The 15,295-nt window shown below is 37.3% G+C and overlaps 1 protein-coding gene across 1 annotated transcript in view; it reads right to left on the reverse strand.

The window, feature by feature from the left end:
- The window catches only part of LOC131690132 (bromodomain-containing protein DDB_G0280777), a 351,834-nt gene that overhangs the window by 188,203 nt on the left and 148,336 nt on the right, over nucleotides 1–15,295 (reverse strand). The window lies entirely within an intron of this gene.

A 15,295-nucleotide genomic window follows, 5' to 3' on the forward strand; every position in this document is an offset into this window, starting at 1 on the left:
GTGATGGAGTACGGGTGTTTCTGTTTCCGCTCCGCTGCGAACATACACTTCATCAAACTGGAGAGAATCCAGTATCGTTGCTTGCGCATTGCCTTGGGTTGCATGCACTCGACCCATACGATGAGTCTCGAAGTGCTGGCGGGCGTTCTTCCGCTAAAAAATCGATTTTGGGAACTCTCATATCGATTGCTCATCCGATGCGACATTCTGAACCCGTTGGTGATTGAAAACTTCGAGAGGCTCGTCGAGCTTAATTCTCAAACCCGTTTTATGTCCTTGTACTTCGACTACATGGCACAGAGCATCAATCCTTCTTCGTACAATCCCAACCGTGTCCGTTTCCTTGATACTTCTGATTCTACTGTATTCTTCGACACATCCATGAAGGAAGAGATTCGTGGAATCCCGGACCATATACGCCCGCAGGTGATCCCCAATATATTTTATAATAAATTCCGAGAAGTCGACTGCGACAAAATGTTTTACACTGACGGATCAAATCTCGATGGGTCCACTGGCTTCGGTATCTTCAACAATACTATCACCGCTTCATTCAAGCTCAATGATCCCGCTTCAGTTTACGTCGCAGAGTTAGCTGCAATTCAGTACACCCTTGGGATCATCGACACTCTGCCCACAGATCACTACTTCATCGTTTCGGACAGCCTCAGCTCTATCGAGGCTCTTCGTGCGGTGAAGCCTAAAAAGCAACTCCCGTATTTTCTGGGGATGATACAGGAGTCCTTGTGTACGTTATCTGAAAAATCTTATCAGATTACCTTTGTTTGGGTCCCCTCTCATTGTTCTATCCCGGGCAATGAAAAGGCCGACTCATTAGCAAAGGTGGGCGCATTAAATGGTGACATATACGAAAGACCAATCTGCTTCAATGAATTTTTTAGTATTTGTCATCAGAGGACGCTCAACAGTTGGCAAACCTCGTGGAGCAACGGGGAACTTGGACGATGGCTACATTCGATTATCCCAAAGGTATCAACGAAGCCTTGGTTCGGGGGGATGGATGTGGGTCGGGATTTTATTCGCGTAATGTCCCGACTTATGTCCAATCACTACACCATGGATGCGCATTTGCGGCGTATTGGGCTTGCGGAGAGTAGTCTGTGCGCTTGTGACGAGGGCTATCACGACATTGAACACGTTGTCTGGGTATGCGCCGGGTATTGTGACGCCAGGTCTCAGTTAAAGGAATCCCTTCGGGCCCGAGGTAGACCACCCAATGTCCCAGTCCGAGATATACTGGCAAATCGTGATTTCCCCTATATGTCCCTTATTTATACCTTCATAAAAACGATAAATATCCCAATTTAGCCCCTCTCTTTTATTTCTCGTTTTTAGAGTTTCCTCCTGCCTTGTGGAACCGATCAGCTCCAGAGTGCCACTATGTAACCGCCGTCGCCCTTACCACTACGCCTGCATAGAAGGAAACTGAAGCGAGAGCGACTCGAGGTCCGATGACTTTTGAAGGATTCCCCGCGGGTCCGAAGAATACCATCCGCCAATCCGGTACTCGACGACTTACTAGACTGAGGCGCAAATTTGTTTCGCTGATCCCCCTTCCCCCCCCCCCCTTTGAGCGAAAGTTGCAAGTTTTGCTCTTCTTTCCCTGTCTCTCCCCTGTCCTTGATACAACTGCTGCTACACTGATGCGGAAATAAGCCACCCTCTGAATATCTTGACCAAGCATAAGTTTTAGTTAAAAAATTCAAATTAGTATTCTGTATTCCTAGTTTTAAGATAGCTATAATTTTTACTCTTTATTGAAACTCTTGTCCTCCATCTTGTAAATAGAATTGAATCCCTAGTTTTAAGATTTCTGTGAAGTTTCTCATAAATATTTGTTCCCCCTTTTGTGTACTAAACTATATTGTTAGTTTTAAGATAACCGTAAAATATTTCGTAAAATACTATTACTCCCCCTCTTGTATATCAAAGTGAATCCCTTGTTTTAAATTTTTTCATGAAAAAATCTTTTGGCCCTCTCTTGTATATTGAATCTTATTTCTAGTCTTAAGATAGCTGTAAACTTTTTTTTTCCTTTGTAAAAAAAATATTTCAACATTGTAACCTCCTAGTTTTAAGATATCCAAAATGTAAAAACATAAGCATTTGGCACCGCCAAGCTAACGCATTTGTGCCTATCAAATAAACGAAATGAATAAAAAAAAAAAACCCTATAATTTATGGATAATGCAAATTCAATCTCAAATATGGACACCTTAATATCAATTCTGGAATATGGAAGTTCGGACTAAACAATTCTAGTAATTATTTCTATCATGAGGCACATAAAATTCTGTGATCTGTGAAAAATACAATTTGAAGGCATTTGGATACAGTGTTCTGGTAAGGGACCATTCATAAATTACTTAACGCAAAAATTGCCCAAAATTGACTCCCCCCTCCCTTCATGTAAAAAATTGTCACACAAATTCCTAGAAATTTTTTTTGATGAAAACATGTTACGTAATAATCGAGCTAACTCCCCCTCCCCCTTATGTCACAACATGTCACAACTTGTCGTACCCCCCCCCCCCCTCTAAAAGCGTCACGTAATTTATGAATGGTCCCTAATTCCGGTTTCCCGCTTCTTTGGTAATTATTTTAGTGAATATTCCTGTTACACGGCACATCAAAATACATCATATCGGTTGTCTACAAACTATTCAAGCACATTTGAAGTCTTCCTAGTATATTCTAGAGTTGGTTGTAATCTGCCCCGTGTGATCTGATGACTACATCTGATTGCATTTTTAGTAGATCGAGTGTGTCAAATAACAGGTGTATTCAGGTACAAACGTTTTAAAGGTATGAGTTACTCATTATGAATCCACAACGTCTCTCAGATGTTTTAATTAATTTAGAACGTTTATATATACAATTTATTAATGTTCATGTTATATTACTACCAGTCTTCATATTATACTTTGAAAAATTACTGAAACTGGCTTAAAATTGCCTCGGACTGACCCCATGAAATTTTCATATAAATTTGGAGCCGGATACAGTTCAACTAACGGTTTTTGAAACTTGAATCAATTCCACATCATTTGCAGGTGTTTTGGTTGAAATTGGTTTTGAAATTAATTGGTTGGGTACCAATTGTGCACCAAATGATGAGATATAGAACAACAGCGGTCAAAGTTTTGAACAAAATTTTTCACCAAGATACGTTCGTACATTATTGTGGTATCAAAAACCCACGTTGAAAAAGGCTAAGCTCGCTGCTTTAAAAAAAACATTCTAACTTGCACAGGAGACTTATTTATATAAAATAAATGGTTAAAAAAAAACTAAAAAGCTAATTTGAATACCACCCTAGCCTAATTATAATACCACACTAGCCATTTACATCACAAAATGGTGCTTATCTAGCTCTCAACATTACTTATGATACAACCGCTTAAGAATAGATTATTTTACCTTGTTAAATTTACCTTCAATAGTATATTGCACCGGTACGTCACATTGGTAAAAAATGGCGTCTACGTCACTTTGTTTTTCTCGTTTTAAAAGGCCATTTTACATAATTTTGTAAAGGCAATTACATTGAAAGACGAGGATTTTTGTGGTGAACTCAAAAATATGAAAAAATGAAATTTGTCCAAAGTGGCGCTTACGTCACTTTTGCATATAAGGGCAGCGCAGTGGGGAGACTTGACCAAAAAAAACGATCACAGAAAAACTTTTGGAACTTTTCAAAAATTAAATTAAAAATTCTGCAAAAAATCATTAACACGCACAATAACTTTGCACATTATATCTCATTGACTTTTGAGGTATGGAAGAGATTTATGCAGGTTTAGCTGAAAATCTGGTCAAGCCTCCCCATGTTCCCCTAATCCTCCTAGGGGTAATTATAGAGAATTTAATCTTCAAGCAACTTTAGCTTGAGACTTAGTGTCTTCAGCACAGTTTTCGAAAATTCTATCTTAAACAACTTTGTTGAAGACATGAATGCTCTATATATATTCAAAGTATCAGAATATGCTAGACTATGTGTAAAATAAAACCTTTAAAACAAGTTATTCAAATATTATTGTATATGATAAATCTCTTCTGCGGTTTATAAACAATATAATTCACATTGCATTCAAAGAGTGAGGCTCCAAAACTTTCAAGAAAAAGTTATATTGAAGAGGAAGTTATAATGGATTTAAAAAAAAATTGCAAAATGCTGTTTTATTACTTATTTATGTTTTATTATTTATCGATATGCTGCATTCATGGACACACTCAATTTTTTCTGCCGTATCTCGACAGTTTTTGCAAATTTTGCCGAGATTTAAACAGCTGAGCACTTGGCGCTGAGATCTCATAAAAGTTCCAATTGTTTGCTGAGACTCGATAAACAATTTGCTGAAAATCGGCAGACAAATGGCACTTTACCGAAATATCAGTATAAACATTTACTAATTACTGTGCGGATGACTGTGATTAGTTGTGCGGAAATTGCAGAGCTCAACTAAGTGTGTAGCCTTCATATATTCAACAAATTGTTTAAAATGATTTTACAACCTTGCAGAAGGCACCATGTCACTTACTATTTTTAAACCATAATTCCTTCTAGAAGAATTTGTATATCAACAGATGCGCTGTGTTACGTTGGAAAACTTCTTCGAAGCTGTTAAGGCTTCGAAGCTGATCTTGACTGTTAGGAAAGTTTTCGAAAATTTGTCCCACTTTAAAGAAAATAAGGCTTTAAAACTGTTCTCCTTGTTTGTAGACTGAAGTGGTATCTATTGGTCTACTTATGTTCCTGAGTATACAATAATTGACTAAACTCTTATTAAATTTTGTTGATCAGCTTTAGTGAAATAGAGATCTGAACGTGCAAAAAAGTAGTGTTTCCCATCCTAATTTCCACACAAACTATAAACGTCATTTATAGACTCGGTAAGTAGCTAATCGCCTCAAAAATTTACACGGTCATTTGAGCTAAAGATTGTGCTTGTGCGACCACTCCTGGCTGCTACTCCGTTATCCATCAGGACTAGCTGAAGTTGCACAGGAAATCAGTAAATAATTATGCTTGGGAGTAGCGTAACATCTTTCAATGTGCAATTCCTGGTAGACAACATTTAAACGGTCATGGTCCCAAACGAAACTCAAAAAGTGCTACGAAGGAAAATGGACTATGTCGAGCCGTTCTACAGTCCATTATTGATTGGCAAAAACGCACCTTATAGTTATCAAGCCGAACCACTCGAGAACCGAACGTTTTTCGACCTTACTCATCTGTTGACACTTGACTTGATAGCGCCATACCCGCACTGCTTTGCAACACTGTCACATCAATGAAAAAGAAATCATTTAATTTCCGTACCGGTTTCCAGTAACCGCATCATTCCAGCAGCTTAGGTTGCTTCTGGTTGTTGGCCTTCAATTACACGACAATATTATCGATATTATGTATGCAGTGGAGCGTAATGATGGCTGTACTTATCATTCATTGTCGAGAAAAAAATGTCAACCACAGGCTTATAGCTACTATAAGCACTATTTATATTGAATAATGAATCAATTCATCAAGTGCACCTTATCACGTAACCTTCACTGTATGAGTAGTTATGTTACAGATACACTCATATTCATGTATGTTGTTGTTATTGTACACATAGGCGAACGCAGAATTATCCAACTAAGGCGATCGCGTTACACTGCAAAATACATGTGGTCATCTTCACTGCTACTGCCGAAGGATGCATCATTAGTAGTAGCGTAAAGCGCAACCAACATCAACGTTCCGTGAAATTAAAGCCTTTCCCGATGGGCACGGGTTACACCGGTTGCAGCGAGGTGAGGTAGTAATAAGCCTACCGTCGCTTTTTCTGTCCATTTCAGCTCCGATTGATCTGTGTGCCCCATTTTGTCCGTCTGGGCAATCATAACAAAATATCAATCAATTGATCATGGGGCTCATTTTATTACTGTTTTCAATTAAAATTTACTTTTATTCAAACCATAAACCCAATCACGTATCTAGGTTGACCTATTCATAACCGGACAAACCCTGCATAGAAGCCACAGATTCATTTCGTGCTGGTCGTCGGAGAGCACTTTCCAGCCGGAATAATGTCACTCATTCTCCGTCACCGCACCGGAGGGTGCCAAGCGTTCGCAAATGGGAGTGTCTCCCGCTGGCCCGAGTCTAATTTAAACCGCAGCTCAGTTATGGTTGCATTCACATCGTATGTACCGGCTTTTGTAAATACACATAATTAGGTACATGAACATATGAAAGTTACTAGTTATTGATATATAAGGCATAGCGTGGGGCTGAATTAAGGCTCAAGTTACCTCAAGGCTTGGTAGTATGCGTAAGAAAAATTGTGTTCAGCTTTGCCACCAGATTATCCATTTAAACCTTTTCAAAACTCTAAAAGAAGAATATCAGTCGATTTATTAGATCATCACGATTCAATTCATGCAAAATACCTGCTGGAAAAACCATCGGCTTAGCTGGATGGTGCTTTTGAAAAAGTGGCTGTGATTTTTTATCACACTACCACACCGAGACCCCAGCAACACAACTGCGCAATGAAAAAACCACAGCCACTTTTTCAAAAGCACCATCCAGCTAAGCCGATGGTTTTTCCAGCAGGTATTTTGCATGAATTGAATCGTGATGATCTAATAAATCGACTGATATTCTTCTTTTAGAGTTTTAAGAAGGTTTAAATGGATAATCCGGTGGCAAAGCTGAACACAAATTTTTCTACGCACACTACCAAGCGTTCAAATCTAACACATGCTTAAAAAAGGTAACTTGAACCTTAAATAAGTTAGACTGGCAAGGAAAGGTGTGAAAATATAGTGTTAGTAAGATCGATCGTTTTGCACATGTAAATCCAATGAGCATCGAATGTAAATGTCACATTAGCAGGATAGTGAATGTTTTTTTAATTTGATATTTATTTTACAATATTAGTCTTTGATTACTATATGGTTAATTTTTGATAAACTTCTACAAAGACACAAAACCCATTGTTACATGGTTTATAGACTTCGTTACCAATGAAGAGTCAAACAAATACGAAAGAGATGCATTAAAAACTTTGTGCTGATTTTAATGGCACTAGATGATTGTTAGAAGCACATGCGCACATGCGTGGTCTGGTGTGGGTAGTTTGGTTTGAGCAATAACCAGGAATTCAAATTCAATTTCGTCCGATCAGGTAGTTATTGGTCGGGTTTGCCGCTTTCTCGTCGCTCCAACACCGGTCAAAACATCTGGAAAGAAGTACTTTCAAATGTTAAATCACCTCTCTTTTTCGCAGTTCCTGTACCCACGGACAGACGATTAGGTACGTCAATACTTAACATCAACTACTACGGTGTATGTTCACGAATCAGGAATATGACACATTGTTCTTTGTTTTCGCTTCGCTTTTAGTATCCTTATGTGGCCGATTTAGAGCATACTGGACATATGACTTTAAAGATCGAGTTATTTCAGGATACATGATTCGTTGTAATCGATTACATGCAAACCTACCGGTTATATTACTCATTTTGTGGGAAATGTATAGGAATTTAACTGATTTTCCGTAAACGGAATTAATTGTATCGAATGTAGATAAAACAGAGGAATAACATTTAAAGTTGGGGTAATTTCAAGAATATTTCTTTTGTGATGAACTGGACGCCATTATCGACAATTGAGGTAAGTGCTTGTTGTTATGGCTGCCGGACAGATCTGACAATAGCGTAGCCATCATGGGCAGTACCGTCTTTACGCATGGGCACGCTGAGCCAGGGCCAGGGGCCCCGGGCTTTTACGTGCCCCCAACTTAGGATGAATATAGAATCATTCTGAAGGCTATGTTCCAAAAAATAGTAGCACTCAATTGTATGTCTTTAGCGTGTGGGTAATAATGGATCAGGCAATCGTATTCGCACAATGCAAATTAACCAATGTGACGTTTTAAGAGCATCAGACAATCAAGCGGAGTGATGGTAGCGGTAGGAAATAAGCACTGCCTGACCAGGATGGTATAGGACCAATTCAAACGTTAATCCATCATTTCGATTCAAGTTTCAATTCATTATGAGCAAAAACAATGAAATGTTTTCTACAACACGTATAGAAAGTTCGAAAGGTACCAAGCAGGAGCGCCACAAGGAAGCTGTACAGAAAGTGAAAGAAGAAGATCTCGAAATTCGGTACACAATCCTTGTTTGGCAAGTAATCCGCGCATGCGGCAAATTTTTATTTCTTCATCACATCAGGGATGCGAATGAAAAAAATTACATGAAAACCTCTTAAATTGACTCCTGGACTTCTTGAGGTCTCCCGATACTTTTTGCAGCTAGATTAGACATTTTCCACGATGCCATTGTAGTCTGGTACAGTACCAATTATGTTATTTTTGTACGACACTCCACCTTATGAAAAATATTTTAGGCTGTCAGAATCAGGAATCAGAATATATAGTCGAGGATTTGTGCCTTAGGGTAGCGTGCATTCAAAGTGTTTCCTATTTCGACTGTTTTACATGACTGGTATTAGAATGAATTTTGTTTTAACTTAAATTTTTATTCATTTATGTTTGAGTTTACATTTTGTATAATATTGCAGTCTAAGTGATATAGCGTTTGCTTTTCATCTTTGATGAGCTTCGTTGGTAGATAGTTGCATTTCTGTTTGTGGCTGATTATGAATGAACTCCTGAAAGTTGTGGTAGTGAATTATTGAATTGAATTGTGTTGCTAATCGAGGTTCGAGTAATTTTGATGTTTCACTATGTTTATTTGTTTACGTAACAATGAAGGTATTTAACATTTGTACTTTGGAAAGATGGAAAGGTTAATTATTGTTACTATTTAAATTCCTTTCATTCGGCCTCTTTCTGCACTGAGTGCCTATCACTAACACCAGAGCACAGTGGTCGGAAACGCCAAAAACGTGAACTTAATTCACTAGAGGCCAAACCATCAAATATATTCACAAGGTGTCTTTGAAGGTATTGTTCGTATGAATGTTCCCCACAATATGATAACAATTGAAATTAGGCATGGCTTACTATGATCGAACTAAAAAAAAAAAACTTTTTATCCTGATGAGGTAGGAAGTTGTTGTCTTCGACAAAGTTTTAGAAATGCTCATAGTGAAGAATTTTGTTGAAGAACTTGAGCTTGTAGGACTGAAGGTTATCGATTTATAAGGCGTTTTCTATGGCAACCCCCTTAAATCTAGTTTTTTTAATATAACTTTTTTCATTGTAACTTTTCGTGCAAACTATGTTCTAGACAAATGTGTAAGTATCAAAACTACATAATATTGCCGAAGACTGCATGTAAAAATATTCATTCGTTTAAAAGTTATTGAAGACTTTTACATTTTTTTACACCAATTTCCACTATGTATAAGACAGAAAGGTGCAAACCAAAATGCACGAACAGGCACTTTTTTCACTGTCTAAACTATGCACAATAAAGATAAGAAGGTTTGTTGCGTGGCACTCTAGAACCCTATGAATAGGATAAGTTTACTTTATCATGTTTTTTGACATTTTACATAAAAAAAATCAGCAAAAAATTTTTTTTTAAATTTTTTCCGTAAAATTTAGTAATTAATGGTATGACATCCTTTTGTGAGCATTAAATTCATTATGACATGTCTAACTGGGTATATATCAGTTTAGGATCTCCAATGATATTAAAAACTTCACATTTTTGCTCCCACGCTTATAAAATCTGAAATATTCAGATATATGAGAAAATAATACTTGTAATTGAATATCAAACCAAGAATTTTAAAAATTGTGGCAAAAAAACTTAAAAAATATTTTTTTGCTGATTTTTGTATGGAAAAGGTCAAAAACAAGATAAAGTAAACTTACCCTATTCATAGAGTTCTAGAGTGCCACGCACCAAACCTTCTTAACTTTATTTTGCATAGTTTAGACAGTGAAAAAAGTGCCTGTTCGTGCATTTTGGTTTGCACCTTTCTTTCTTATACATAGTGGAAATTGATGTAAAAAAATGTAAAAGTCTTCAATAACTTTTAAACGAATGAATATTTTTACATGCAGTCTTCGGCAATATTATGTAGTTTTGATACTTACATATTTGTCTAGAGCATAGTTTGCACGAAAAGTTACAATGAAAAAAGTTATATTAAAAAAACTAGATTTAAGGGGGTTGCCATAGAAAACGCCTTATAAATCGATAACCTTCAGTCCTACAAGCTCAAGTTCTTCAACAAAATTCTTCACTATGAGCATTTCTAAAACATTGTCGAAGACACCAACTTCCTACCTCATCAGGATAAAAAGTCAATTTTTTTAGTTCGATCATAGTAAGCCATGCCTAATTTCAATTGTTATCAGATTGTGGGGAATATTCATACGAACAATTCCTCCAAAGACACCCTGTGAATATATTCGATGGTTTGGCCTCTAGTGAATTAAGTTCAGGTTTTTGGCGTTTCCGACCACTGTGCAGAGAAGCGACTCTACCATCAAACCCTAGACTTGCCAGTTGCCACTTATAAATGAATATGAAAATATTAATATTATTTATAGTGTACTTGTTTGCTATCTTTGCCTCTTAGAATCGTTCACTATAAAAGAAAGCACAAAACTTTTGTCAGAATACATAACTAAAATCTACCTCACCAATAGTTTGTGTAAGAATCGTTCTATTCCTGCAGCGAGAAATGCGAATATCTAAAATGAATGAACCCCGAATCGCACACATTCACATAATATCGATTGATTTCAAAAATATAGTCAATTGCCCTTTTCCAGCAGCATCATGATAGGAATAGTAAGAAATTGAGAACAACATTGTACGAATGAATGAAACTTTTGTAAAACACGTCATCTATTAACAAGCTGGATTTTATTGGCATATTGCTAATTTTTTTTCCTAGATTGTCATAGTGTAAGGAGAGTTATTGAATGAATCGTCGACATTGTAGTGTCGACGTTTAACTCGCCTTACTCCATCATTCCTCATTATTGACGGAGGCACTCTTAACCTTCAAATCACGTCTTACAACTATGAAGGTCAGATTATATCATGTGGGGAGGGAATAGCGCAGCTGGAAAGTCCATTACACTGTACGCAGCTAACCTGAGTTCGAACACCGACAACCCCATATAGTGTGCCACTTTCGGTCAGATTGGTCAGAAATGCTAATATCTCTTTAAGATCTATCAAAATCATCTTCCGTTTTTCGACGATACCTGGACATTTCCAACACTACCCATAGTGATGGAAATCTAATTTTTTTCTCTTTATTTTTTGATTCCTACAGTATTTTCAATACTTTCACTTGGTTGAATGATTTAGATTAAATTTGAAAAATAAATCTCAAGCTAACATAGATGGTTCCCTGATGCTGAAGATCAATATTAGATCATCCTACTACACAGCAGTTTATACCTGTTCAATTACAGGGGCCCTTCAGCTCAGTTGTGCCCAGGGGCCCAAGTGATCTTAAGACGGCCTAAGCTCTTCGATTTCCAGCATTGGTCAACGACGGTCTAAACTGCTGCTTTACTACCAAAATGTTGGTGGTATTAATTCAATCGTTGAGCAATACCGTCTTGCGGTCTCCGATAAGAGTTTTGACATCATTGTCTTCGTTGAAACATGGTTGAACGATGACGCGCTTTCCAGTCAGGTGTTCGGTACTGAATACGAGGTGTTTCGCTGTGACCGGAGCCCTAGCAACAGCCGAAAATCCACCGGAGGCGGCGTATTAGTAGCGGTTAAAACCAGCTTTAAGGCAAAAATCGTCGAGAACACCTCGTGGGTTTGTCTAGAGCAGGTTTGGACGATTATCGAGCTTGGCGACTGTAAGTTGTACTCGTGTGCGCTGTATGTTCCGACCGCGCTCGTGATATCGAATATGTTGAAGCACACTGCAGCTCAGTTTTTACTATCCTCGAAGATGCTAACGCTGTTGATGAGATCATGGAACTAGGAGATTTTAATCTTCCTAGCATTTCATGGAAGTATTCCCGTAATGGATTTCCTTATACGGATTCGGACCATTCCGTTTTCCACCCATTTGCAGTGAGGCTACTTGACAGCTATAGCTCAGCCACGTTACTACAAATCAATCCTATTGCCAATGAGAATAGCCGCCATCTCGATCTTTGATTTGTCGGCGATCAGGCACGTAGCCAGAGGGGGGGCTAGGGGGCTAAAGCCCCTCCCGAAATTTTTCAAAAATGAATTTTAAAAACTTTTAACAAAATTTGTTGCTCATTTGGTTTGAACAAATTATTGAGAAAAAGTTGAAGAAGGCTATTTCTAACCACCAAAGGCAATGGTCATAAAATTCAGTGTACTTTATGCTTTGCGTTTGCTCGAGCCAGTGCGAAGCGAACGACAAAAATACTAACTTTCATATTGTGTACCTTGTCTGAAGAATAAAAGAAACTGTTACTATAATTGTTGTAGTAATCTGCCGAGATCAGTGAGTAGCAGCAGCAACAAGTGGTGCTCCAGCCAAATACGATGATTATAAAATTATTGATGATTCGCATAGGATCGAACATGCATAATGTGGAACATTTCTTGGATGTTAAACTTCCGGAAGCCGCCTTTATCGAGCTCTACCATGTTAGGCATTTAGCGCTCAACAAATTAGCCCAGACGAAACCATTCATTTCGAACAACTTGAAACACATGGTTGTTTATGACAATGCTATAATCATGATCCTCCCATATACGGACGATGAGAAAATCAATGTTCCGCTACAAGATCGGATACCGCTTACTCGCAGATTAATGTCACTTTTGGGAGAAATGGAATCCATTCGGAAGGGCAATTATTGAGGGCGAGAAGCAAGGAAGAAATCAGATATTCGCGAACATAAAGGCAGCAACTACGATGACACGCAAATGTTCAATAGCGAGATAGAAGTGAACATTGCCACCCCCCCCCCTCCCAAAACATAGTTGGTGAGGAAAAATTTTTTTTCTCGCCTCGCAAACAGGTTTCCACGTGCAATGGCTAAGCGCATGCGCGAGATCTGCCGGATAACCATTTAAACTCGTTATATTATTTCTATTGTATACATAAGAAAATATATAAAAGACCCACGACCCCGTTTGTTATTTTTAAATGATAAGTTTTTGAATTGCACAAATTTTGAATTACTGTATTAGGTCAGTGCACACTGTGCACTCTGTACTTTGTACTGTGCTACACAAAAAATATTTCAGTTTGTCTGAGAACTTAAAATGACGCCAAACAAAAACTGCCTTCTCGGATGAATTCTTTTTTCGGCCCTGGTGAGTAAATTTCTGTTTCTGAAAAATAATATGTGTAACGCGAATCAATTTACATTCGATTTTCAATAACTTGATACGAAGCTGATTGGCCGAGTTGTAATTTTGGTGTAGAATAATGTGCACTTTGATATTTGTGAAATGCCAACCTTTTTCAAAGCAAAATTTGATATTATGCTAATATTGATGATCATAAGGAAAAATATACACGAGAAATAAGTAATAAAAATAATTTAAAATTATTACCAAATAGAAATAAGAGATTAGAATCATTAAAAGTCGGAAATTGTTCATAAAAAATTGATTTCGATATTTTATGAATAAAATGCCAAGCTGGCTTCAGAGTCTTTGGCGTGAACCCCTTCAATCCTGAGGAGTTTCTAGCAGGATTTGTCACAGATCGACCCAGCCCCGAACAAAACTCGTCCATTAGCATAGAATCTGCTGCAGACGTAAGCCTCTCTGAAGACGTCAGGCCTCTTCCCAAGGCGAGTGCACGATCTGATTCGAAGAAGTAGCAAGGTCGTAAACGCCGATCGACTCAAATTTTAACCGATTCCCCAATAAAAGCTGTATTGGAGGAATAGAAAAATGAAATCAAACGTAACCGTACGCTGGCGGAGGAAAAAATCAGCGAAAGCTGGTAAAAAGTTCACTAAAGCTGCCAAAACTAAGTTCAAAAAGGTTAAAAAGACTAAAGTAAAGAGCGGATTTTATTTATACGAAAAAACGATGTTTTTTTTAATTAAAAGTTTTCCACTGATACATTTGACGTGTTTAACTTATTTTACCAAACTCGGCCAACCTATCCCAGCCATGGGCTTGGTTGGCCGATTTTTCTTTCCGCATTTGTTTGCTAATAACTTTTTCCCTGAATATTTTCATGAATGAAAAAAAATACATATGTACCCATTTTTATTGACGCTTCATTTCATTATTACGAAGAATTCGTTCCGTACTAATAAACTGCTATCCGTAAATCCGTGATATCTGCAACAAACGTGTAAAAGAAATTTCTTTTAAAAGTGAACGGGTCAAAAAGTGGCAATACAATAGGCAATCACGAAGAGCGACTAAAATGTTGGGACTGATTGAATCTATAAGCCAATAAATTGGGATAAGTGTTTCGATTTCATGTCTTCAGTATGTGACAGTCTTTCGTTCTGTTTTTGCTCGTCATGGCATAAAATGAGAGAGATAATATTAAATAAAAGAGAAAAGAGAGGAAAAAAATCAACCAATCGAAATCTATTCAAGATCACTCTTCGATCTTTTCTATTCACTCAACACGAGTGCTTTCGGAATTGCGCTCTGATCTTCTCATTTCGTCTTCGTTATCCGTACAACTTTGATGCGTTAGGTGCAACAATTTTAATTGAAACTGGTTCCCAAATAGTGGTAAAATAAGCCTGTAATCAGACAAACATTACAGTTTTCTTCAAGAAGTCATATATCTCTTCCAATCTTGATGATGATTGTAAAAAAAAATCAAGAGGTAATTATTTTTATTCAAAAACAAACCAATTATTGAGCAAATTAGTGTCCACATATTTTTTTTATCGAATTGACAAAAAGTTTTGCAATAGTTTCACAGGAAACGGATAATTTGCTGTAATTTAAAAACAGATAACTCTAAAACAAAGCAAATTCGGTAAGTGCGATGTGTTCTCTTCCATGTGGAAGCAAGTGATGCTGAAATTATTATCTATGTTTGTAGTTTCTAGTTATTTTGGTCGAGTCATCAATGTTATATTTACCAAATTTTACGTAAATTAGAAGCATTCACTAATCAGTGCTAAGCAATTTTCGTTCGATTGGTGAACAAGTTCTGAGCAGTTTCGCTCAGTAGATTAAATTCTGGGTAGTTTCCATTAGTAGATTAAATCATTGAAATATATATTTTACATTGTCCAAAATCACATGAATTCCGAAATAAAACCTTCAATTGTTCAAATATAATAATTACTTAATCTAGGTAATCTTCTCAAGTTCCAACGGTTTTGCAAGATTGCTGGAAGTCAAT

The sequence above is a fragment of the Topomyia yanbarensis genome, chromosome 3 (assembly GCF_030247195.1).
Source record: "Topomyia yanbarensis strain Yona2022 chromosome 3, ASM3024719v1, whole genome shotgun sequence".
Taxonomy (NCBI): Eukaryota; Metazoa; Arthropoda; class Insecta; order Diptera; family Culicidae; genus Topomyia; species Topomyia yanbarensis.